Raw genomic sequence first — 24,236 nt, 5'->3', positions numbered from 1 at the left:
AAACTGCTCTCAAAAGAAGGATGAAGCAACTGTGAAGGTTCTCGCGGGGGCAGATGCACAACCCGCACAATCCATGGCTCATTTATCATGCTTTAGGTCATGGCTCTACCCTTTGTGAGGTCAGGGATTTGTCCCTCTTTTCATACAGCGAAGCATCCATCAAAGTTATTTAGTTAGCAGCTTCACCAGATGGAAGCAATGTGCAAGAGAGATATTTTTATTCAAGCAAGCAAAATACTGATTCCTACAGTTGCATAAAGGCCTTCCCTGACAGATAAAGGCAGACAATAAGATCCTGGGAAGAGAACACAGCTCAGTGGAGAGCGAGCATTGCAACATGCATCTGTGTCCTATGTCCTTGAGGAAGTCCGAAGATGTGGAGAAACACTACAGTGCGGGTGGTTAGAGCACAGCCAGACAACCTGCTGGCTGCAGAAGCACCCAAAAGCCTCACCCAAGAGGAGAGAGAAGCCAACTGGAATGGTGATCCCCTTGCCACCCAACCAGACTCTTATCCCCAATGTGTGGCTGTGTCTTCCTGAGATAACTTTTATGCAAGGGGGATTTCCACCGCAGGGTTTACCCCAAGGAAATAAACTTCAAACTCCTATTTACATGTTTTGTCAGCCCTACTTACAGTGGGATGCAGAAGGTGGGCTGCAGGGGGTCAGGGCATTACCAACTTGGAAAACTAAGCCTGGGGAAGAAAATCCTGCAAAAAAATCCTCTCCATCTTTTTCCATATCCCTCCATAAATTAATAGTAGGGAAAAAAAAACACCAGAACAGTATCACTGCCTCCGATATCCCAACCTGCACCTGACTTATGCCCTCCACGCTGGCCTAAGTGGAGGCAGGGGCATAAGGCCCTGAAGTCAGAAACCCACCTGCGACACTCTCTAAGGATACCAGGTGCTTTCAGTCCCCACCAGTGCTCGCTAGTCTCACGAACTGCTTTGGAATATAAATAAGGGCATTCATTTAGGTTCAGTATACAATGGAAAATAGTTTATTTAATTCTAATAGTATACTTCAGAACTGAAAGAAAAATCAGTGTTTCAGTGTTTCATGACCAATATAAGAGAAGAATGCAGGACACTGATGAGGGTATAAAAGAAAAGAAGATGGAAGAGTGGGAAATGCTGTCATAAAACAAAAAGCTTAGCCCTCAGGCCTCACGCATTTTATGAACAGAAATGAATGGGGAGTTGCATACAATGTTAGCCAGCCTTGGCTAACTAATAGCAGTTTCACCACTGACTTGCTGTACAGAATTGCTCTGAATCACTGAATTTATACATAGGTTTTGTTCCTTTCAAAACAGAGATAACAAGTTTTACCTCCCTGTGAGGTGCTTCAGTTTCCATGGAAGAAAAGTGATTATGTATGAGTCTCCTTACTATTTAATGAGTAAAATCTGCTAGGACAAGTCTATCATTTTGTTTTATATTTGTACAGGACTTGTACAATGTGGGTCTTTCTTTGTTACTAGAACTTGAAGGTACTTGCAGGGCATTAGAAGTATACAGTTATACTTTCAGTTATTATCCTTTCAGTATCTATAGGGGGGCTATAAGAAAGAAGGGGACAGACTGTTTAGCAGGGTCTGTTGTGATAGGACAAGGGGAAATGGCTTCAGACTAAAAGAGGAGAGATTTAGACTGGCTATAAGAATTTTTTTATAATGAAGGTGGTGAGGCACTGGAACAGGTTGCCCTATCCCTGGAGAAATTCAAGGTCAGGCTGGATGGAGCTCTGAGCAGCCTGATGAAGCTGTAGGTGTCCCTGTTCATTCCAGGGGAGTTGGACTATGTGACCCTTAAAGGTTCCTTCCAACTCAAGTTTAATTCCATGATTCTGTGATACCAATAACTGATACTATCATTACATTATATACTGACAGATTAGAGGGCCATTATAAACAAAGCTGATAATGTGATTGGTTATATGTCAATAGGAAAAATTAAAAATGACATATGCAATAACATTTGGTGAGATATTATTCAAAAATTCTTTATTTAGCCTTCTAAAGGATGAAATTGCATTGTTTATAAACATTTTCTTTCACGGTTTTTGTTTATCGGTTGAAATCTGATATACTTAAATCAGATACAGTATTTTTAAGGAAAAAACTTGTTAAATTATTTTCTAGATTGAAGTAACTGTGTGAGAAGATGAGAAAGCCCTTTTATTCAATCTAGATCTGAACAGATCTCACACTGAAAATAGAAAACTGCTGAAAAAATTGAAATTTATGAGAGACATGTAGCCATGCTTTTCATTGTTCTGCTGAAAAAATCAGATTTAAGATGATAGTGCTTTAATAACACATCTTATAGCAGATAGTAAATTACATTAAATGGATAAAAGCAAAAATCTTCCATTTTTAATGGTACTTTACTTCTGCGAATATATTAAATAAGTGAATATTGATTAGATAATGTGTCAGGATCCCATTAGCTATGAACATGAAAGCAAAAAGAGGTGGATGGAATGTAATACCTATCCGAGGACTGCAAATATGATCTGTGAAAAGGTATGTATGAATGAAATCTGTGCCCCAGAAAATCCTTCCTCTTGTATATTCATAGAGTTTCTGCTGCAGTGATTAATATGCAGCATATAGTATATTGCAACAAGAGTTCAGTGACTTTCTGTGAAATACTTGCATTCATTCTTTTTAGATGTAATAGATAGATAAAATGGTAAAAATCCCACATTTCACAATAATTAGTATTATCTGAGAAAAGTGTTGCTGAGCTGAACCTTCCACTCCTTGTGTCCTTCTGCAACAGCTTGAAAAGAAGTAGCTCACTCCACTCTGGCTTTCATTGTAGGAAGATACCTGCATGGGCCTGAACAAAGATGAGAGTGCTGGGGATGGTGCAGGAGCTGCAGTAATTCATTTGATACAGTCATTCAGGGAGCCAGGGAATGCAGAGCATGCTGCAAAATGCATTGTCAAAGAGTTATTTGTACAACACTATGATGTCTTCTTAGTCACTGTGTTGACAATTGCAAATTGTGTGACACCAAGACATGGCCCCAGATGATCACCAAGGTTAAACTGTTGGAATGATTCCTGGTGCTGTTAGGGCGTTCAGGAGTTAACTAACTTCTGAGTCAAATATCTTTTCAAAGAGGCAGGTTGGATGTGGCTATCTTGCCTTGGAGGCAGGCAGCTTAATTGTATGGTCATGGCCAAAGCAGTCATCCAAGCCAGAGAACAGGCTTTTGGCCATAAACCAGCAGTGTGCTCTGGTGGCCAAGAAGGCCAATGGCATCCTGGGGTGCATTAAAAGGAGAGTGTCCAGCAGGTCAAGGGAGGTGATCCTCCCCCTCCACTCTGCCCTAGTCAGGCCTCACCTGGAGTACTGTATCCAGGTCTGGGCTACCCAGTACAAAAAAGGTAGGGATCTCCTGGAAAGAGTCCAGCAGGGGGCCACGAAGATGATAAAGGGCCTGGAGCACCTCTCTTACAAGAAAAGGCTGAGTGACCAGGGTCTGTTCAGCCTTAAGAAAAGAAGTCTCAAAAGGGGTCTGATTAATGTCTGTAAATATCTAAGGTGCAGGAGGCAAAGGGATGAGGCCAGACTCTTTTCAGTGGTGTGTGGCGATTGGAAAAGGGGAAATGGCCACAAACTGAAGCATAGGAAGTTCTGCATAAATGTGCAAAAGAACTTCATGGTGAGGGTGACGTAGCACTGGAACAGGCTTCCCAGGGCGGTTGTGGAGTATCTTTCTCTGGAGATATTCAAGACCTGCCTGGATGCCTACCTGTGCAGCCTGCTGTAGGGGGCCTGCTTTGCACGGGGGTTGGACTCGATGATCTCTGGAGGTCCCTTCCAACCCCTATAGTTCTGTGATTGTGTGATTCTGTGAATAGGCCCTGGCATCACGAGCTAGTGAGAAGGTTTAAATCTTGCATTTTACTGACCTTTGCTGACTTCTGAAGTTTCCTCCTTCCAAAGGCAGCCAGTTGGATAGCCCAGTATAAACACAGTTACTCATAGCCATTAGTCAAGATGGGTTTAAGAGCCCTGTGTAGATGTCAAATATATTTTTCTTGTGTTACATCCTGGATAGAATAAGCTCCCTTCACACACCTTCACAGTAGCCCCATGCTGAGTCAGTTCTTAACACTGATCTCTAAACCCGCCCTGAAATTCATGCTTTCTAGGCTACATTCCTGAGTTCTGTAGTACAGCTTGTTTCACCTATTCCTGGCTACTGGGTATTGATTTCTATTTTCCTGAAAAGTAGTTTTAAGGGCCCACAGTATAAATGACTCTCATGGCTTTTCTATGCTCACTATTATTATTATTTTAACATTCAGAATCTGATAATATTTTTTAATACAACCTCTGAGGGGTTACTTTATAAACACAGTTATTTAATAATGATTTTGTACTGGTTACTGCTTTCTGAAATCTGGTAAACAGAGTTTCCAACCCATGTAAGACCTTTCTTTCCTTCTAGGGTTTTACTGTGATTATAGAACTCTAATTCCTATGGAAGCAAGGTGCCTGTTTTTGCCCTCACTCTGCCAATAATTTTTCAGCCTGTTTGCCATTTTGAAGCACATTTGTGGAGAGATAAATATCTCAAACATAACTATATATTGTAAGAGTAGATAGTTGTAGAAAAACAGTACTAGAGTTCAAATATTAGTCTCAATGATTTCTAATTTTGCTGGGTGTTTTCTATAGTTAAAAATGGCACTGTGTTTGTCAGTTCTAAATACCCTGCAGCAGGAAATAATAGCCCTGTGCTGATATATGCAGGGTAAACATAAAATCTAAGTGTAATACTGTTGAACAGTCAATTAACCAAGAGAGAGGCAATTCCCTAGAAAGCCAGGTTTTGTTAGCTCTCCGAGCTTCTTGTTTAATCAGGTTGTCATGTGATACAAAGGCAAATACCTCACAAACCTCTGCCACACATCCTTTATCAAACAAATTTGTAGTGTAAAAAAATGAGATTGGTTTGACCAGATTGATTAGCTTCTTGAAATTCTATTCTCATCTCTTACTACAGTTTTTCAGTTATTAGGTCCTGGCCTATTCTATGCCTAAAAGACCTACCAGCCATTGCAGTATCCTTTTGTGAACACAGACATAACATTAGCACTGTTTTTGTCTTTTGGAATTTCCTTAGTAATCTGAGATTTATTAAAAATTAACATAAACCATTTGTTCTCTAATACCCACACCTCAGAGACATTCACTTTAACATCCTTCTTCTTTACTAGGGATGGACTGGGAAGCACTTCTTTGCCTTCTTATGAAATTAGATATTTATTGAGTTCTTCTGTCTTTTCTACATCATTATTTAAACATCTCCTTGATTATATGTCTTATTAATGAGATCAGTGTCAAAGTGCTTCCTGAATTATTCATGGTAGTTTGTGGTGATGAAACCATGGAACAGAGCAGAAGATGAATGGTTTTGTGGTTAAGACATTTTCTTGACATTAAGAGATCCAGGTTTCAGTCCTACAGAGTGCCATTATCAAATTAAAACTCTTTTTGTGTCATAGACCTACCATTCTCTGGAGCTGCTAGTGAAGAAGTTAAAAACTTTCCTCTTTTCCTAAATGTACTTTCTGTGCTTCCTTCATGGCACACTTAATTCATTAAGACATTAATTCTCAGTTCTCAACCTCCCCTTCCTAGAAGGTACCATAACCCATGGGTCTATCATATCAAAAGAAAATGAAAGGTGATCTCAAACATGCCCCAAGATCTCATGCATCTTTGGAAACCATCTTTGACCTTCATGTTTTTACCTCTCAGTTTCTCAGTTTATCAAACACTGTACAGAATCATTATATCAAATTACCATCTATCAGCTTTCCCATACACAGGCCCTCCACAGTAATGTTCAGTGAAAATCTTATAATGCAGTCTTCTGTGAACTTGTGCTGTGGACGTTTCCTGAATCACAACATCATATATTTTTTGACTGTCATTGCTATCTTAAATTGGAATCCTTCATTTTTTCAGATTCTTATGCTTTAGGTTGTCAGGTTGTGCCTACAATTTCTTCTTTTATTTTAATTTTTTAAGAATTTGGTAGCTAAACAAAAGGGAAGATTTCAAGAGCTTCACCGCATCAGTGGCTGTTTTATTCCTTTTGCCTGATAATTTCTATTTTAATGCTTTTGTCTAATAATATTTTTGTCTGAAGTACAACAAGATTAAGCCAGGTTCTGCACTTTGGTAAAAAAAAAGAACCAACCAAAAACAAAAACAAAAACAAACCAAAACAAAACAAAAAAACCACCCAGGCAACGCTACAGGCTTGGGACAGAGTTGCTGGAAGACTGCGCAGAGGAAAAGGACCTGAGGGTATTGGTTAATGCTTGGCTGAACATGAGCCAGCAGTGTGTCCAGGTGGCCAAGAAGGCCAATGGCATCCTGGCTTGTATCAGAAACAGTGCAGCCAGCAGGAGCAGAGAGGTGATCGTCCCTCTGTACTCCACTCTGGTAAGGCTGCACCTCAAGTGCTGCATTCGGATTCAGGCCGCTCCCTACAAGAGAGACATTCAGGCCCTGGAGCTTGTCCAGATGAGGGCAACAAAGCTGGTGAGGGATCTGGAGCACAAGTCTGATGGGGAGCGGCTGGGGGAGCTGGGATTGTTCAGTCTGGAGAAGAGGAGACTCAGGGGAGAATTTATTGCTCAGTACAGCTGCCTGAAAGGAGGATGTGGTGAGGTGAGAGTCAGCCTCTTCTACCACAGCGATAGGATGAGAGCAAATGGTCTCAAGTTGCACGAGGGGAGGTTCAGGTTGGATAGCAGGAAAAGCTTCTCTGAAAGAGTGGTCAGGCACTGGAATGGGCTGCCCAGGGAGGTGGTTGAGTCACTGTCCCTGGAGGTGTTCAAAAAATGTTTCAGTGTTGTACTAAGGAACATGGTTTAGTGGGGAAGTACTGTTTTTAAGTGGATGGTTGGACTAGATGGCCTTGGAGGACTTTTCCAACCTTACTGATTCTGTGATTCACTGATTTGTATCTTCCTTGCACTGAAAATAATCTTGACAGTCATCATACTTTGTCTGACTAGCTTAATGAAAGGGATAAGAAGGTTCACTGATAATCCAGCCGATCAGATTTAATCATAATTGGAGCTAGCTAGGGTATCTTTGCAGGCAAGACTGGGGCCATCAGTAGCAGTGCTTTATATCCACTGAACATTGTTTCTGGATGAGTGTTTCCAGATGATAACAAAATGGGCTATTTCTGTATTCAGGTTTATAAAGGCTTCCGTTTTTCTTATTCTAGACTGAATTGCAACTAGATTCATCCACAATCAGCTACTTTAGTCAGGTCTTATTATTAAGAATCACAAACCAGGTGCTATTTTTGTGGCTTTATAATATCCCCGAACTTGAGTATGAACAGTTTGCCACTGCTATTTCTGAATTCACATTCTGTACATTTTATGTTCCACACACCACATTCTACCAGTTCTCATTTCAGACAGGTTTCTGTCTCTGAGAAAACTCTATTCACCATATGAACCACAAACAAGACACAGCAATTTCCTGCTATGGCAGGTTAAAGATAGCCTATTAGCATGTGAAGAATTTACCTTGAAAAGTATGTACTTATTGAAATTTGGTACTGTGTGTAGATCAAGCTTGGGGAGTATAAATACCATGGTGTAAGCTCATAAGCTTGTGCTTTTGCACCTGGGGGCACAAGTAAGCCCTACTCAGCACCCAGAACAGTCTTTTCCTCCCCAAACTCATTTTAAATGAGTAGTCTAATACAAACAAGAATATGCTCTCAAGGGGGAGTCCCAGTTTCGTAGTAGAGCAACTGGCAACAAACAAGACTCAAATGATTTACCAAGTGTGCTGACTTTGAAAAATTTGAAGTCTCGTGTGGACAGAACTGGGAATGATGCCAGGACCAATGTCAGGACTGAGGCAGAGCAATGCATAGACTTCCAATGCATTCCACAATCCGTTAAGCTCATGCATCCTATTTACTGTTACCTGTAAGTGTGTCTATATTAATATATCTGGGAGGAATTTCCTGAGTTTTGGAAATGAAGTGCTTCTACAGTGTGCTCATTTTAATTTAAGTGCAGAGAATACAAAATAACTTTTTATAATTCATCTTCTGTCTCCTCCTTCCAATTGCATCTCGTCTGCTCTCATATGTTCAAAACAGCAGGCAAACGGGGAAAAAAATGAACATAAAACCCCTCTGGTTCTATAATACATATCTGGTTCAGGCCTTTGCAATTTTTACCATGGTTATTGAGTTCTTTCATAGCCCAAGTAGGGTTTTTGTACAATTGATTTCAGTGAGTGGTTGCATTAGTCATTACTGGGTTTTATGTGTTTGCTGTAAAACACTGACCAGGTTTTAAAAGCATATTGGCCAGTAAAATGCAAAAGTGGTAATTGCCAAAGTATTGAGACAATAGCTGTAGCCTGTTCTCATTTTGGCTGTTCCATGTGGGGGGTTCCAGGGGACTGGTATTTCTTACTCAGGAAATATTAGGTCTCAGTTGCTTAAACGTCTCTGATTTAAGTAATATGGAAACATATGAGGAGCTGTGAGATAAAAGAGTATAGTAGCCATTACTGGCATATGGATGGATATAAAATCCCTATAGATGGATGTCAAGTCCCTTTAAGTCTTCTCCACTCTGTATTATTTGTGTTTCTCTACATAATTATGGTTTTGGAGTTGCCATCAAATAAATTAACATGATGAAAGGTATAAGAATAATTTTACTAAATTGCAATGCATACAAGTCATCTTGACTGCACATGGAATGCCTCATACAAACTGGAGACACAACTGTTACATGAAATTGATTATGACAGTGCCCTCTATGTCTAAGAATCAAGATGTTGTATTGAAACTAAACTTCTTTTTGCAAGGCATATAGAGCTGGGCACAAGGGTCCTCTAGCAGTTTCTTTCACCTGGGCAATCTGCTTCTACTGCTGATACTCAACAAGATGTGATCCCATTTGCTGCTTTAGCTCTCATGTCTGATATGTACCACTGGATGCAGAGGAGTTGCATGGCTACTGCATTATTCTTGAACTATGTCAACTTTGCTGTGAATGTGCCATATGTTTTTTCTTCCAGCTTAGCAAACCCATGGAGAGTATTTTAGAGGATTTGTTCCCTTCTTTAACTTGGAAACAGGACATTCCATCTAAGGTTTGAATTTCCGTTTCTGACAGAAAACAAACCCAAATCACCTCTATGCTGGAACTGTGAAGAAGAGGCAGGTGTCCCACAAAAAGCACAAGTGAGTTCTTAATGATCATATTTTCTCTATGTAGGGGACCTGCAGCATGCACCCACAAGTCTCAGTACTGAGCAAACATACTGAGAGACTCAGTATAGAAATAGGTACCTGAGATATAGAGGATCTGTACAAAGCTGAGGACAGAGTTCAAGCTCATCTGAACAGGATGTGGTTGCTGACACTGCAGATGAAGCCCTTGATATGTTCTATAAATCTGCCCCTGCCTTAAGCCTACAGAAATGATTGCAAAATTTCTCTGAAGAGTCTTTACGCCTTGATCTCTGTGACATATCTAAACAAAACCATTTTGATACCAGCAGTTGTTTTTAACATATTCTATTTTTCCACCACTCAGTTAAATAAGCAAAGGATGCTGACAGAAAGCTGAACATGTGAGAACTCAAGCTGCTAGAATCCTGAGCTGTTTATCAGAAATTTGCCTTCAATATGATGGCTTGCAACCGTGAAATGAAAAAGCAGTGGCATTACATGTGCAAATCAGATCTGATCTTTAAAATTCCTAATGCATTGCTAAAATGATATGAAAAATCTTTAAGACTTTTCCTTAGTAGAGATTTCTCTCTCCTTGTCATTATTGTTGATGATATAATGGAGTCCTTAAACACCAAGAGGTACTCCTGTGCTATCTGACTATTTCTCCTGCTCTTTGGTAAGCCACTGACTTTCAAACAGGCCTCCCCAGTGTGCCTCAGAGAATGGGATGCTTGAAGTCTTGGGCATAAAAAGAATGCTGCTGCCTAAAACTGATTGTAGTGTTTGGTATGATAGTGTGATAACTAAATCATATGTCAAAAACAGCAACAAAAATCAAAGTTGGATTTTTAAAAATACAGCACTGTGATACCATTCAGCATATAGGCAGATGTTCTTATCTGGAACAGTTCTGTGAAAGAAAAACCTTTAGCCAGCTTAACCACTTAGAAGGTGCGCCTTCTCATATGTAGTGTGAAGGAGTTTTGCTGTTAAGAACACATTCATTCATTATCTTCATTATCCTGCAGGCTATGCTTTCTATACTGCAAAAGATTTCCCCTCCACAAACAAACAGTACTGCAATCTGATTTCAAAACATAAGTGATCTGCCAATACTAAAGCACTCCAGCAGTAACTCAACATGCCATAATAATCTTTTCTGGAATATATTTTTAGAAATGATCTTTGCTCTCAGTTTTTTGCCTTGGGAAAAAAAAAAAAAAGAAGAAGAAGAAGAAGGAAAAGGGAAAGGGAAAGAAAAAAAAGGAAAAAAAAGAAGAAAAAAAGGAAAAAAAGAAAGGAAAAATAAAGAAAAAAAAGAAAAGTTAGAAGTAACCACAACGTCAGTGAGAGTGAAAAGCTCTGATTAATTTTAGCCATTGTCAGGCACAAACTGTATTGAACAACAACCACAACTGCAGTTTTTAGACATCTTGACTCACTCTTGAAATTGTGTCCCAAAGGAACGGAACAGAGAATATGTTTGACTGCAGAGTGTACGAACATGCGGTTGTGGGAATGGAATTCAAAGCTCAGCACAGACCCTAAAATCAATGTGGTTGCACCAAAGTAACTGAGAGCAGAATGTACTATATCTTCAGATTGAAAGTCCTGTCATGGGTCAGGCCAAGAAGAAATATATAGCATGCACAAAATGTAACATGACTGATAGGAACTAGCCATTTCCTATTATGAGTAACTTGAAATCTTTTGCATTCCGTAAAGAATAAATTTGAATTTTAAATTATTAGGACTGTAGTACAAGGCATCATTGAAACTGCACTTCTGTTTGTTAAGAGCTCTTTCTCTTTTATTGTAACTGGTTTACTTCTATTATAGCAGAAGCTAGAGGGTGCAGCAACGGCTGAATAAAAGTTGGAATTTCCATCCACTTTGGGACAAGAAGTCAAAATATCAACATGCGCCGTGGGACAGAATGTTCTGCAATACATGGCTTCAGAAACAATTGAACATTTCTTCTTTTCCCAGCCAAGCACAAAAACTGCATATTTCCATAGTGTTGTGCTGCCTAGTGGGGTTTGGAGTTTGAATCTCCTATTGTGTCCTTCTGCCCTGTGGGTACGACCTCAGGCGAGGGCTGCATCTCTGGCACTGTGCTGCAGCGGTGGGGATGGCCACAAGAGGAGGGAGTGCATTGTGCCTGTATAGATAGAGCCTGAGCAGGGAATTAACCACAGGAGGTGGAAGAGGCTAAAACTGCCAGCTGTATTATCCAGTTCCTACTGAACTGCACTAAAACAAAATGTTGTGGTACAAGCAATTTTTGCCATAGGATTTTTTTTTTTTCCCATGAGAAAGTAATTCTTACTCAAAACAGTCAGGTGGCAGTTTGACTTTCTCCAGTAGTGACTTGATGGTACTAGGGGCTGTACAAACCTAACTGGGCAAGACAATGTATATCTGGAGAGATTAGGGCTTCCTTCTTCCCTGTCATAAACACAGCCTTAACAGGTTCTACTCCTTCTCATATTGCTCTGTCTACACCAATCACAGAATCATAGAATCATTTGAGTTGGAAGGGACCCTTAAAAGTTATCTGGTCCAACTCCATGCAGTGAACAGGACACCTACAGCTACATCAGGTTGCTCAGAGCCCTGTCCAGCCTGACTTTGAATGTCTCTAAGGACATCGGACAGGTCAATAAACTGGGTAGGCTCGAAATAGGCCTCTGTCAGCACGGTTTTGGCCTTCACCATCTAATGCCATGTCCAGACCTGGTCTAGGATACAGTATAGGTCTTAGTAAGCAATATGGATGAGTTCATCTTAAGTTTGAGGGAAAATTACCTGTAGTAGAGGATACCTTGCCACACCTTTTGTCCATGACCCATATAACTTGCTTGCATAGACAGTGCCAGATGGTGACTGTCATGCTATGAGGTAGCCAGAATGGACAGCGTATCTAGGATGATATGAACCTTTTTTGTTGCATCATTTTTGGTCCAAGTTTGTCCCTCAGTTCTATCTGACATGCAATTGCACCACTGCTCATGTAGGGACATGAGAAAGGGAGGAGTGAGCACTGAGGTGCTAGAGGGCAGAGAAAGAGTAGGACTGCTGTTTTTATTGACTTACAATATTTGTGAAATTCAGATTAACAGTGCCATACCTCATTGTAGATGCTTACTTGCAGGAGTTTTTTTGAACTGTAGTTGCTGGGATCAGCTCTGCCGCCTTTGTCAAGGAGTGGGCATGTGACATGAGCACAGATCTCAGTGAAGTTCAGGGCTATGAAGTTCTTGCTGTGGGGCTATCACTCAGGGCCCAAATGGCTGGACGTATGTGACTTATGCAGGAACATATAGAAAGTGTCAGGGAGAGCAGGTTGTCCAAAATGCCTGGATAAGAGCATAAATGGTTTAATCATAAGAGCATATTTCTCCTTTGGTACAGGTTTGACTTATTAATGCATTCATTTCTCTGAACATTTTATAATTGAACCAGGTACATGGAAATGAACATGGAGTATGCAAGCTACAGAATTGAGAGTGCATGTACTTAGAAATTGAAAGGAGAAATTCTAGCTGTAAAATACTTCACTATACCTCCTTCTTCTAGTGAAAATTCAGGGCCTGTTTAGAACTGCCTCCTTTCAGCTTTTGTTATCAAAATGTACATCAGATGCTGAAGTGCAGTTAAAATCCTGTGGGCCCTCTTTTACAGCAAAAAAAAAATTGCATAAATTGAGTTCATTAGAGCAATATTGATTTTCAGCACCTGAGTATCTGCCCCCCAGTTTTAACTTAATTTTTTTAAGTATTTCTCTCCTGTGGCAAGAAGTTGAAGAGACAGAAGGAAGTCAGTATGAAAGAAGAAAGAAATATGTCTTCAGTGCCTTAAGTAAAGGTTATCGTACAGAAACAAAAATTTTAAAGGAATACATATTTTCATTTTGCTTGTGTGTTATTTTGATTTGTGCCCATAATAACATAAAAGGGATGAAAATACCAACAGAACTGAGTCCTGAACCATCTGCTAAACAGGCACTTTTATCTGTATTGAAATACATGATGGTGAGATAAGCCTACTGAGAAAATTATGGAATGCTTTTTTCCCTCTAAATGAAAGGATCACTTCTCCTTCAGTTATTATTGTAGGTTGGTACCATCCATGTAAAAAGTAAACAAGGCTCTAAGTAAGTTTCCTGTGCATTAACAGATGGGGTCACATAAATGAAAAAAAGTGAATATGAGGATGTACCTTAGGAACTGAGATAGTGTGTATAGTACTTGTAACTTTGTAGTATTTAAGCTGTTTTGGTACATTTAGAATAAACATCTATGGAAAAAGTTCCATCTTAATATCCATATTTTTTGTCATTGAGTACTTCCTAATTGATGCTTTTGTGATACTTCATCAGTAGCAAAGGATATTTGATATTATCAAATGACAGCTGCACTTGACTGCATTTTCTGTCCTTCCTGCAGGATGATCATTGTGCAGAACAGCTTTTATATGGTGTATATTGATGAACTGTTAGTGAGGGCTTGGTATAACTTTCAATAATTTAAAGCAATGTTTTATTAATCACCGCTGGCCTCTTCTACAGAACAAAAATATGTTCCATTTAAAAATCAAACAGAAAAACCTGTCTTTATCCAAAGCAAAATATCTAAAGAGAATATTTGGGGGAATATACAGTGCCCTTTGTCCCACTCCAAGAAACTGTCTGTGGCCAACAAAGCCAAAAGGCCATGGTGTCCTGCACCAAAACCCAGCAAGTGTGTGAAGAAAGGCACAGCAGGGGATGGGGAAGTGATGGGCTTCGGAGGCCTACCAGCAGCTGCCTCAGCCCCTTAACACCCATAAAGGAGCAGTTGATGAAAATGCTGTCTAATGTGTAGTGCATGAGAAAGTCCTCAGTGGGATTTCGTGGGTGACAAGGATTTTTCTGCCTGTCATGGTTGGCACTGGGTGGAGGCATGTGTTCTGCTCCTCCGTCAGATCCAGCGAGGACATGTGAGAGAGGTGCTGTGAGGAAAGGAAGGAAGCAGTTATTTTACATAATCATTCGATCATTCAGAATGAACTATCAATCTAGTGCTGGTCCTACAACTATGCAGAAACAGTAAACAAAGAAAGGGAGGTGAGGAAAAGGGGAGAAAAAAAAAAAAAAAGCAAGCCTTTACCTACTACTACCATCTAGTGGTAAAAAGAGTGAAATAAAGGATGCACTTGCAGAAGCGGTTGTATAGGAGGGATAAGGATGGCGAGTGGAGCTGAGGGATCAGAGGACTGCTGTAGGCGGACTCTTGCTCCCGAATTGCAGATGTACATCATCCTCCTTCAGCAGTCTTCACCCTACTCCTCACCCTAAGCGGAAAGCCAAAAATGCTCAGCCAAGGAAACATATCCCTATAGGCCTCAGAATTTACATCTTTGCTTCACATAAGAATATGATTTAAGAGCTTCCAGCTATCGGTATGTTTTCATTTGTATATACATGATTGCTAACAAAATAGGACTCACAAGGCTGTGGAATCACTGACTCACAGGGTGACTGAGGTGAAATGGAACCACTGGAGGTCACCTGGTCTGACCCCTGCTTCAGCAGGGACACCCAGTGCAGGGGTGCCCAGGGCCATGTCCAGGCTGCTTTTGGAGATCTCCAAGGAGGGAGCTTTCCTTGGGTCTCCTCTCTTGGGTCTTCTCTGTTGAATACAATAAAATACTAGGTTGCTTACGTAACTGAATATTGCTACTGTCATGGGAGTTGCCCTCAGTGGAGATTAGTTCAGAAAGAGGGTGTCATCTTCTAGCTTGTCTCCAGCTGTCCCTCCCAGGTGGCTGAGGGAAACCCTGCCTGTGGGATGCTTGTCCATCCTTGTCAAATTCCCCTTTGGCCTTACTGCCAGGGGGAGCAGAGCCTTGGTGCTTTTCTGAGTCTCCCACTGGTGTATGAGAGTTCCCTGTGGTGTCTGAGAGATCCCTGGTGGGACAGCACTGGGACTCCAGGTCTGTGGACCCTCTGTCCAGGGGCATGCAGCACCTGCACCTTGCCAGGCCTATTGCTAGTCTACAGGCAAACATCCACCTCCCAGCAAAATGAGTTAAATCTGACTGAAATGCAAAGCTAAGGGATCAGTTTCTATATTTAAGACAAGCACAGGAAAGGGAAATAATAACAAACTTTACAGCTATCTTGCGCATTGTTTTGGCTTCAAGCTGTGTTCCCTTCAGCTCACAGATGAGCTGCTTCTCAAGGTGATTCACATCACTTACAGAGCTGGCATCCAACTCTTCAAATCTGCCTTGGTCCCCATCAGAGCCTGCTTTCCCTCAGCCAGTGATAATCCTAATGCTTTTTAGCTGGTAGGAATCATGATAGAAAATGCAGTGGTAGGCTTGTGTGTGTCTATACATTTATAATGCAAAGGAATTTAGGATGCTAGTATACAAAATAAAAACAGTAAAGGTTATTTGGTATTAAGTTAATATTAAGATTAACAGGACAAAAAAAAACCCAAAAAACTAGTTGTTATACATTAGAAGACAGAATAAAATGTCATTCATTTGTGAAGAGTGTTGTAATTTTATCCTATGCACCATTTTCATGCTTTGCCTGAGTTGCAGCCTACCCGTCTGCATGTGCTGGGGCCAGCTCTACTGAATGCTGCTGTGCAACACCTCAGAACTCTAACACATTTAAGTATTTGTAAAATATATATTACATATATGCTTCATATATATATTGAATTTATTATGTGTTGTAACTTGTTACGTGGTCTTACAACTTTTTTCAGAGATGTGAAGCACAGGGCAAGAAGGGGCAAGTAGGAAAATGACCTTTAGAAAATAATACTCACTTTTTGTTCTCTGACATAAAACTAAATATTATTTCATGTTAGTACTCTCCTGGTAATGAATAACCTACACCATTTGTGTTTGCTACAGTAATAAATGTGTCATCTACTCTAGTGGGGACAGACCCCACATTCTTCTAGGGACAAAAGGAGCACCCCTTCATAATACAATACTGAGTTGAAATCAGCTGCTGTTTGCCCATATTTCAGTAGGGTTCTTGATGCATATGTATGAATTGTTGCAGCTTCCTGCAAGCTCCAGTAATTATTTCATCAACGCATCAAATTTTGTGTCATGTGTAATTGGAATCATGCACAGCACATCTCCAGCCATTGGTGTGCTGGGTGTCCTTGGAGCAACTCTTCCTCCTGACTGAACCTGAATAACTTTAATGTGAAGCTGATTGCAGTAAATGTGTCTGTACAGTGCAAATGTGCCTTTACCTTACAGGCAATTCTGAGCATAGTCAAAACTTTCTGTATCTAAGTTCAAAGCAGGTTGGTCCTATTTGGTCATGATTGCAGCCTTAAAGGCCATGCCTAAAACACCACAGAGGAATGAACCACCCAGCAAAGTACAACTCCTCACTGTGCAAATAATGAGCAGAACTCTAAACATAGTTTCAAACTTAAAGTTGATTCCTAAATAGGTTGATTAACCACTGAAAGTACTCCACTGACGGTAGTGGAAGCTTAGTGACCAACTTCAGTACAGGATACAAGAGCTGAAGTTAGGTAGGCTCAGCCTTGGCATGAGGTGAGAGCTTTCATTTCTGGTAGAGTACTAAAGAACAGGGAGAAAAAGACAAGGGGGACGTTCCCTATCAGCTGTTCTTTTGGGAAAAAAACAGCAGTTGACCAGCACCTTGTTCTAGAAGAAAAGCTTAGGGAACAAAATGATGTCCTAAAAATAGCACCGTAGCCAGATTGGATCCTTTAGCCAAACGATGTCTGTTCACTGAAAGGCTTGTCAATGTTTTATCACCATCACTGCAGCAGGTTCTGAGCTATCTATCAGTAGCACAGAACTCCACCAAGTTAGGGAGACAGCTCAGTCCCATGTTCCAGGTGGCACTCAAGCATCAGTTTTTTGCAAAAGTCTGTAGCAGTAACAAAGATTAATAATTCATGATCCGTCTCCTTCCTATCTCCCCAGTTTCTCCTACAGTCATTTGTTAGAATGATGCTGTCTCACATTTATTCAAGTATCTATTGCTGAGAGATTTGAGAAAATAAAAAAATAATTATTCTTCATCAGGATGCAGTCGCATTTATAGAAACATTTGTTGTATTTATAGAAGTGTTATTTACTTAAACAGTTATTCATGTAAGTTTATATGCTAAGAGATTCTGCAGTATTTATAGTTGAAAGAAATGAAGAACTTTAAATTAAAATGGCACACAGAACTGATGGCTTAGTTCTCATAGAAGTTGTTTTTGACATTGCATCTATTTAATTAATCTATTTATTCATTAATTAATTTCAAGCTATCTCTTGGATATTCTTTCACTGGCCAGCTGTGCACATTTTGTGTCATCTTTTATACTGGTAACTGTACATCACCCTCCTCAGGAAACATCTAGAAGTGTGTTCCTCCTTCAAAGGCCTTGTTTCTGACCAATATGTTTAAACTCTTTTGTTTGCAAACTATTAAGCCTGCACATTAGGATTTAGTCCTGTGAAGGACTCTTTTTTTTTTTTTTTTTCCTGGCCTGGTTTTAAGAGAAATAATGTCAGTGAGACTGTGTTGTCTCCTTGTCCTCTACTTTCTTTGCCCCATAGTTGTCTGGCTTGAACCAATTTTGGCAAAGGCCTCAAAGTCTACTAAGCGTTACAAATTTTGTGATAACTGGGGACCAAGTAGAGGAGGCTGACTCTGTGCTTCTTCTCAGTGAAAAGAAGAAATTTGATCTTGACTTAATTCTGGTGAATGGCCAGTGTGTCTCTAATTCTGTGCCTGTGTTGCCTTTCACCCATCCAGCAAGTCCTAAGAGGTAGACAGGGAAGAGATGTGTGGGCAGACGGAGGTACCATGGTGTGGGATACATGTGACAAATCCATATGAAGCAAAGTTTTTTTAGCACTGCTGTTCATTTACTAACTTGCTTCACTGCTAATTTACTAACTTATCTCCTTGTATTTTCATTCCTTTATTGTTTTCCAGAATTGTGTTCATCCTTTGAAATGCTCTCCATCTATCCCAGATTCTTCTGCGCTGGGCTCTTTTATAATTTCTTGCTCATGATCATCATTTTCTAAAGTGAAAAGCTATCTAAGGCGAATGTATGCTTCAGCTTTTTTATTACTTTCCATTTACCAAAAGTATTTTTTCTTTTGTGTAAATGCATTATGTCACCTTTAGTTTTCTTTCTGTTTATTTTAACTCCCCAGCTCTTGCTTGCTGCATAAAGATAATTTATTATCCTCTTCTCTGTGGCTGCTAGATACTCAAAAATTGCAATGTCATGTGCAAACTGCATAGGTACTTCTCATTTATTTTCTATAATCTTAATGCAGTACAGCTTTCTGAAAACATTCACTAAACGTAAAAAAAGAAGAGGATGGATAGGATTGCATTAGCAAATGTCTTTATTTTTCTCTAACTTTTAAAAAGTATTTTTCTGATGCTCTCTGGTAATTGTTACTATGGGGAGGTAGATACTTTAGCTTCAAAGTAATGAACTTTTTAAAAAAATTACTGGGAAAAATTTCATCCTCTATGTGATGCAGGTCATATTAAATGACTCTTTTGGCATTAAAATTTATGAATCTATAAATTTCTGTTTCTCACTTGTTCTTGTAATGCTTCCTAACATTTCCAACAGGTAAAAGCTTTCTCATCTGTCAAATACCCAAAGCTGAAGTAAATTATTCTGCATGACCTTCAGTTCTTTTCTATCATTTTGTGTCCAGTTTTACAGGTGTTGTGTCTCCGAAGCTCTCAGTAGATTAGGAGTTATGGATGCTGAGAGATGCCTAACATTTTATATACTACATTAGTATACTGAGGGACTTGTCCTAAGTTTCTTGCCATGTAGAATCCTGTGTAACTAGCTAGCTTGAAGGAATAAGATGCTTATAATTCACAGGGAACTTATATATCTTTCTCTGGATACATTATAATGATAGAAACAATAGATTTATACTTATGCTCTTAGAAATGTATTACATTCGTTTGTAATTACTGCAGTCTCCACAGGCCTGGCTATAAACTATTATCCAGGGTTTCTGACCATAGGCTTGGACTCAATACGAAGCTCTGATACAACACAACTGCATGACCTCAACACAAACTGCTCAGAAAAAGCTGTGAGAAAGTCTGTGTGGAAAAAAAATCCTTCAGAAAAGCCATCGGGGTGGCTGGTCAGGTTGGTTGAGGGCTAGTTGTGAACCATCAGCTCAGACTGTCAGTGCCATGAGGAGAAGATGATGATAACTCAGTGACAGAGGGTGTATGTTTTATCACACCCTAACCCTAACCCTAACCCTAACCCTAACCCTAACCCTAACCCTAACCCTAACCCTAACCCTAACCCTAACCCTAACCCTAACCCTAACCCTAACCTTAACTGTAATCTTATCATGCACTGTTTTGGGCTATATTTAATTATTTGCTGTTTTTTTTTTTTCCTCTAGGATTTTCTGCAATAACGTATTAAAAAAAAAAAAAAAAAGATAAAAAGCACATTTACATGTAGATTTGCAACATAGGAAGCATAAGTTGAATTCTTCATAAAAATCTATGTTATTACTTGGTTGGACTACAAGACTAGTGCCTGGCATATCACAGGTGTGTATTTTCACTGCTTGTCAAACACAAGTCTGGATTGAAGTTTTACTAAAGATTCCCCAGAAGGGAGAAAAATAGAGCATCCGCCAGTGGAAGAAAACGTCCAGAAATCAGCTGTGTACCCTTTTCAGTCTGCCTGACTTTGTCCCACTGTTTGTAGGTAGCCTAAAGATCCCTTTAGAGCTATTATAGGCTAGGAGAAATGACTGCTTTGAAGTCCCTCAAAATGTCCCTGATGTCCCTGTGAGAGGGCTGAAGGAAGGAGTTTTGTGTTCATCCCGAATGGCACTCAGCTACATGACACTCAGAGGGACCAGCCAGCCATTGTAATTAGGTGTTATGACCACTAACTACTTGGCAGGATAGACATCTGCTCTCTTCAAATTGGCTCATCAAAATGATTTTTCTAATGAGTTATCTGTAGAAAACATCTTGAGAGAAACAACCATAAGGACAGGTTCTGATTTAGACCTGTAAGGCAGAAGAATGCTGGAACTTTTTTTCCAAATTTGTTGAGGGAAGGGATGGGAAAACATGAGATATTTTTAGTACTTTTTAGGTTAAATCAGCATTGTTAACCAAAAATAGTAAGGTGACTAATTAAAAGGGATTATTGTAATCGTTAATAAAGAGAAATCTTCACAACTGTCAGCATAAAAGCAAGGAAGGCAAAAGACAGGGAAGGGTTTTTTCATAATACTGGGAGGAAAATGACAGCCACGTAAATAAATACTCACATGGGTACATGGTTTATTAGTTTTTGATTAAATTTCATTAGTGGATCATAAGCTTACTAACAAAGGATTGTTTTTAGCAAACATTCTTCCTACTACATATTATGTGCATTGTGGTAACATTTTTATTAACACTGAGTGCTAGTAAGTTTTGAAAGGAATTACAATCTCACTATTTCAGAAGTTTTGGTTTCTCTGTATTTGCTTTAATGTTAAAGTTTTACAGATTTCTTCCTCCAACCCCAAATGCTGAGATCTGTCCTCCATCCAACTCTTAATTGCCTAAGACAGGGAGTTTAGGAACTTGGGAAAAACACCAAATATCAATGAGATAAATAAAAGTAGTGCAGCTGACAACTTCGATAGCTCCTCAAAACATGTACAGTGAAAGATCTCACTCCACATTTGTAGAGTAAAATATCCTGAAGGTGTTATGATTTAAATAAGTGAAAAAAACAAACTGTTAAAGAAAGGAAAATATTCTCACAGTGTCTTATAAACGTGTTGCTGACACATTCATCCATGGAGATTTATAAAATAAAACACAGAAAGCAGTAGTTTTGCAGTTCAGAGGAAGCAAGTTTGCAGCATATTTCAGTTTATACATCTATCAAATATCTCTCGCTCTGATAAACTCTGCTCTTCGGGCAAAATTGAGTCTCTTTCTGAATGCAGTAAGCAGGATTATATTTGTTGTCCACTGCAGAGTAGGACTGTGATTCTCATGTCATTGAAGTTGAGAGGAAGATAGTTGCAAGAGCTTTCTAAATCAACATATTTGTGTGTGTGGTCTATATCAGATTGCATCTTACATTGAACACATCTTTTATCAAGGTATTCATTTACTTTTCTGATGTCTGAAATCAGGCAATAAATCCTCTACGAGAATATAAAAGTCCATTCTAAAAGAAAAAGAGACAGAGAGAGAGTTGAAGATAAAAAAAAAAAAAAAAAAAAAAAAAAAAAAAGAAAAATGATGAGAACAGTTACTTTTTTCTGGAGCAAACGAACTTAATAGAAGTTTCCCCATCTCAACAGTTAAATATATGCCTAACTGCAACCTTCCGTCATTGGAAAGCAAAAGGAACGTGAGGGAGTTGTGAGGACTGCTTTCTTTGAATAAGTTAAATGAGAATACTGTCCTTTATTGGAAGCTGGCCTGATATTTGCCTGACGAACAAAAATATTTCATTTAATCCCTTAGGGAACTACTATCCCAATAAAATCCCCCTTCCCCCACTTTTTATTCCCACTTGGTATTCTATGCTTTTCCGAATTTGCTGAAATAGAACAGATAAATCGTTGGAAAATAGAGAAATTACAGATACACAATTAGATATGTAGACATATAGAAACTAATTTTCAGAAGAAGTGAAACTCAGTTACTTTATACTCTGATAATTTTAACTCAGATTTTCATACTTATCTCTCTACAGAACTACAGTATATTTTGACAGGTATAAAAAAGCCTTTATGAAAAGTTTCTAAATTTTTTCTCAGATTTTTTTTCCCCACATATGTTGTATCTGCTCAGTGTTATAAATTTGAATTCACTATAATCTCCAATATGTTGTAATGATTCCACATTCCCTTCCTGTGGCTACAAAGGTGAGAGCTTTTCCTGCATTATACTGAAATAGTAAGTGGCTTTTTGTTATTCATTCCTATTCATTGACTTTTCTATCTGTGTTTTTAAAGCAGGATTAAAAAGCACAAGTTAATAATCATTAAAAAAAAAGTGTGAATTACCACCTACTACAAAGATTATCTGAGGAACTTTTTTCTCTGGAAATAAGATCTGATACTAATAAGATCTGGTAGTAATGCCTTTTAGGCATAACTAGCTTCATCATTATCTCTCTCTCTTTTTGTTCTACTATTTTCTTTCTGTTTCTTCATTTTTTCTTTTTTCCATTAAAGAATTAAAGAAATGTGGGTCAGTTCTAGTATAAGTGCTAATGTAATTACACTGAACTATTCCATGTAGCCAGAGAAACAAACTGAGAAATCTCACTCAGAGGATCTTTCCAATACAGGTTAATTTTTGCTGATGCAAGGAGTCAGAGACATAGGGGTTGGAAGGGACCTCTGGACATCATCACATAATCTAGTCTAGTGCCCTGCTAAAACAGGTTCCCTATAGCAGGTTGCCCTGGAAAGCACCCAGGCACATTTTGAATATCTCCATAAAAGGAGCCTCCACAAACAGTCTGGGCAGCTTGTTCCAGTGCTTTCTCATTCCCAAAGTAAAGTTTTTCCTCATGTCTGTATGGAATTTCCTGTGTTCCAGTTTGACCCATTGTCCCTTGTCCTGTTGCTGCACATCACTGAAAAGAGCCTGGCTCCATCCACTTGACTTCTACCCACTAGGTATTTATAAGGATTGATAAGATGCTCAGTCTTTTTCACTCAGTCTTCTTCAGGCTTAAAGCCCCAGGTCTTTAAGCCTTTCCAGACAGTGGAGATGCACTGGGCTCCTAATTTTCTTTGTTGCCTTTCATTGGACTCTCTCCAGTAGTTCACCATCTTTCTTGAACTGAGGAGCCCAAAAGTGGGCACAGTACTCCAGATGTGGCCTCCCTAGGGCAAAGTAGAGGGGAACAATTAGCTCCTGCTGGCCATGTTCTTTTTGTTGCACCCCAGGATACCATTGACCTTCTTGGCCACAAGGGCACACTGTTGGTTCATGGCCCACCTGTTGTCCACTAGGACCCCTAAGTCCTTCTCCCCAGGGTTTCTTTCCAGCAGATCAGCTGCTAACCTTTACTGATGTATGTGGTTATTCTTCCATAGGTTTAGGAATGTACACTTCCCTTGTTGAACCTCATCAGATTCCTCTCCGCACAACTCTCCGGCCTGTTCAGGTCTCACTGAATAGCAGTACAGCCTGGTGTGTCAGCCACTCCTCCTAGCTCTGTATTATCAGCAAACTTGCTGAGGAGGTATTCTATCTCTTCATCCAGGTCATTGATGAAGATGTTAAACAAGCCTGTATCCAGTAGCAACCCTTGTAGAGGACAGCCACTTGCTACAGGCCTCCAACTAGACTTTGCATCGCTGAACACAATCCTCTTAGCTCTGACAGTCAGTCAGCCAGTCCTCAATTCACCTCACTGTCCATTCATCTATCCCATACTTCCTAAGTTTACCTACAAGTACTCATAGAGCAGTGTTCTGATAGAGCACCTGCAAAGGGAACACAAGCCAGAGTAAATCTGCATAATTTTTGGATGATCCCTAAGCCACAGAAATGCAAAATTAAGTGCCTCTACGTTAGAGTGTATTCTTTCTATACATGCTTCAGTATTAAATCCTAAAAAAAAATTAGCTAGTGATCTTCCAGAAATGAAGTCTCTGCTCAGGTGTATAGGATTCCACTTCTCCTTTAAAGATGTTGTGTTTGTGGCAGTGAATTCTCCACAGTGAAATCCCATTATAGAAGGTTAAAAGTACAGCTTGAAAGTGTTGTTCATTGGACTTTACCAGAGCTTGTTTTCACATTTTAATTGTTGACCATGATGTCAATTCTGGGCCCCTTATCGATCTGTGCTTATAGTTAAAACTGTATTTTTTCTGTCTATTCTTCATTCTGCTCAGGATTACTGGTCTTTC

The sequence above is a fragment of the Gallus gallus genome, chromosome 1, assembly GCF_016699485.2.
Source record: "Gallus gallus isolate bGalGal1 chromosome 1, bGalGal1.mat.broiler.GRCg7b, whole genome shotgun sequence".
Classification (NCBI taxonomy): Eukaryota; Metazoa; Chordata; class Aves; order Galliformes; family Phasianidae; genus Gallus; species Gallus gallus.
The sequence above is the reverse complement of the archived record's forward strand: the minus strand, read 5'-3'. Positions refer to the sequence as shown.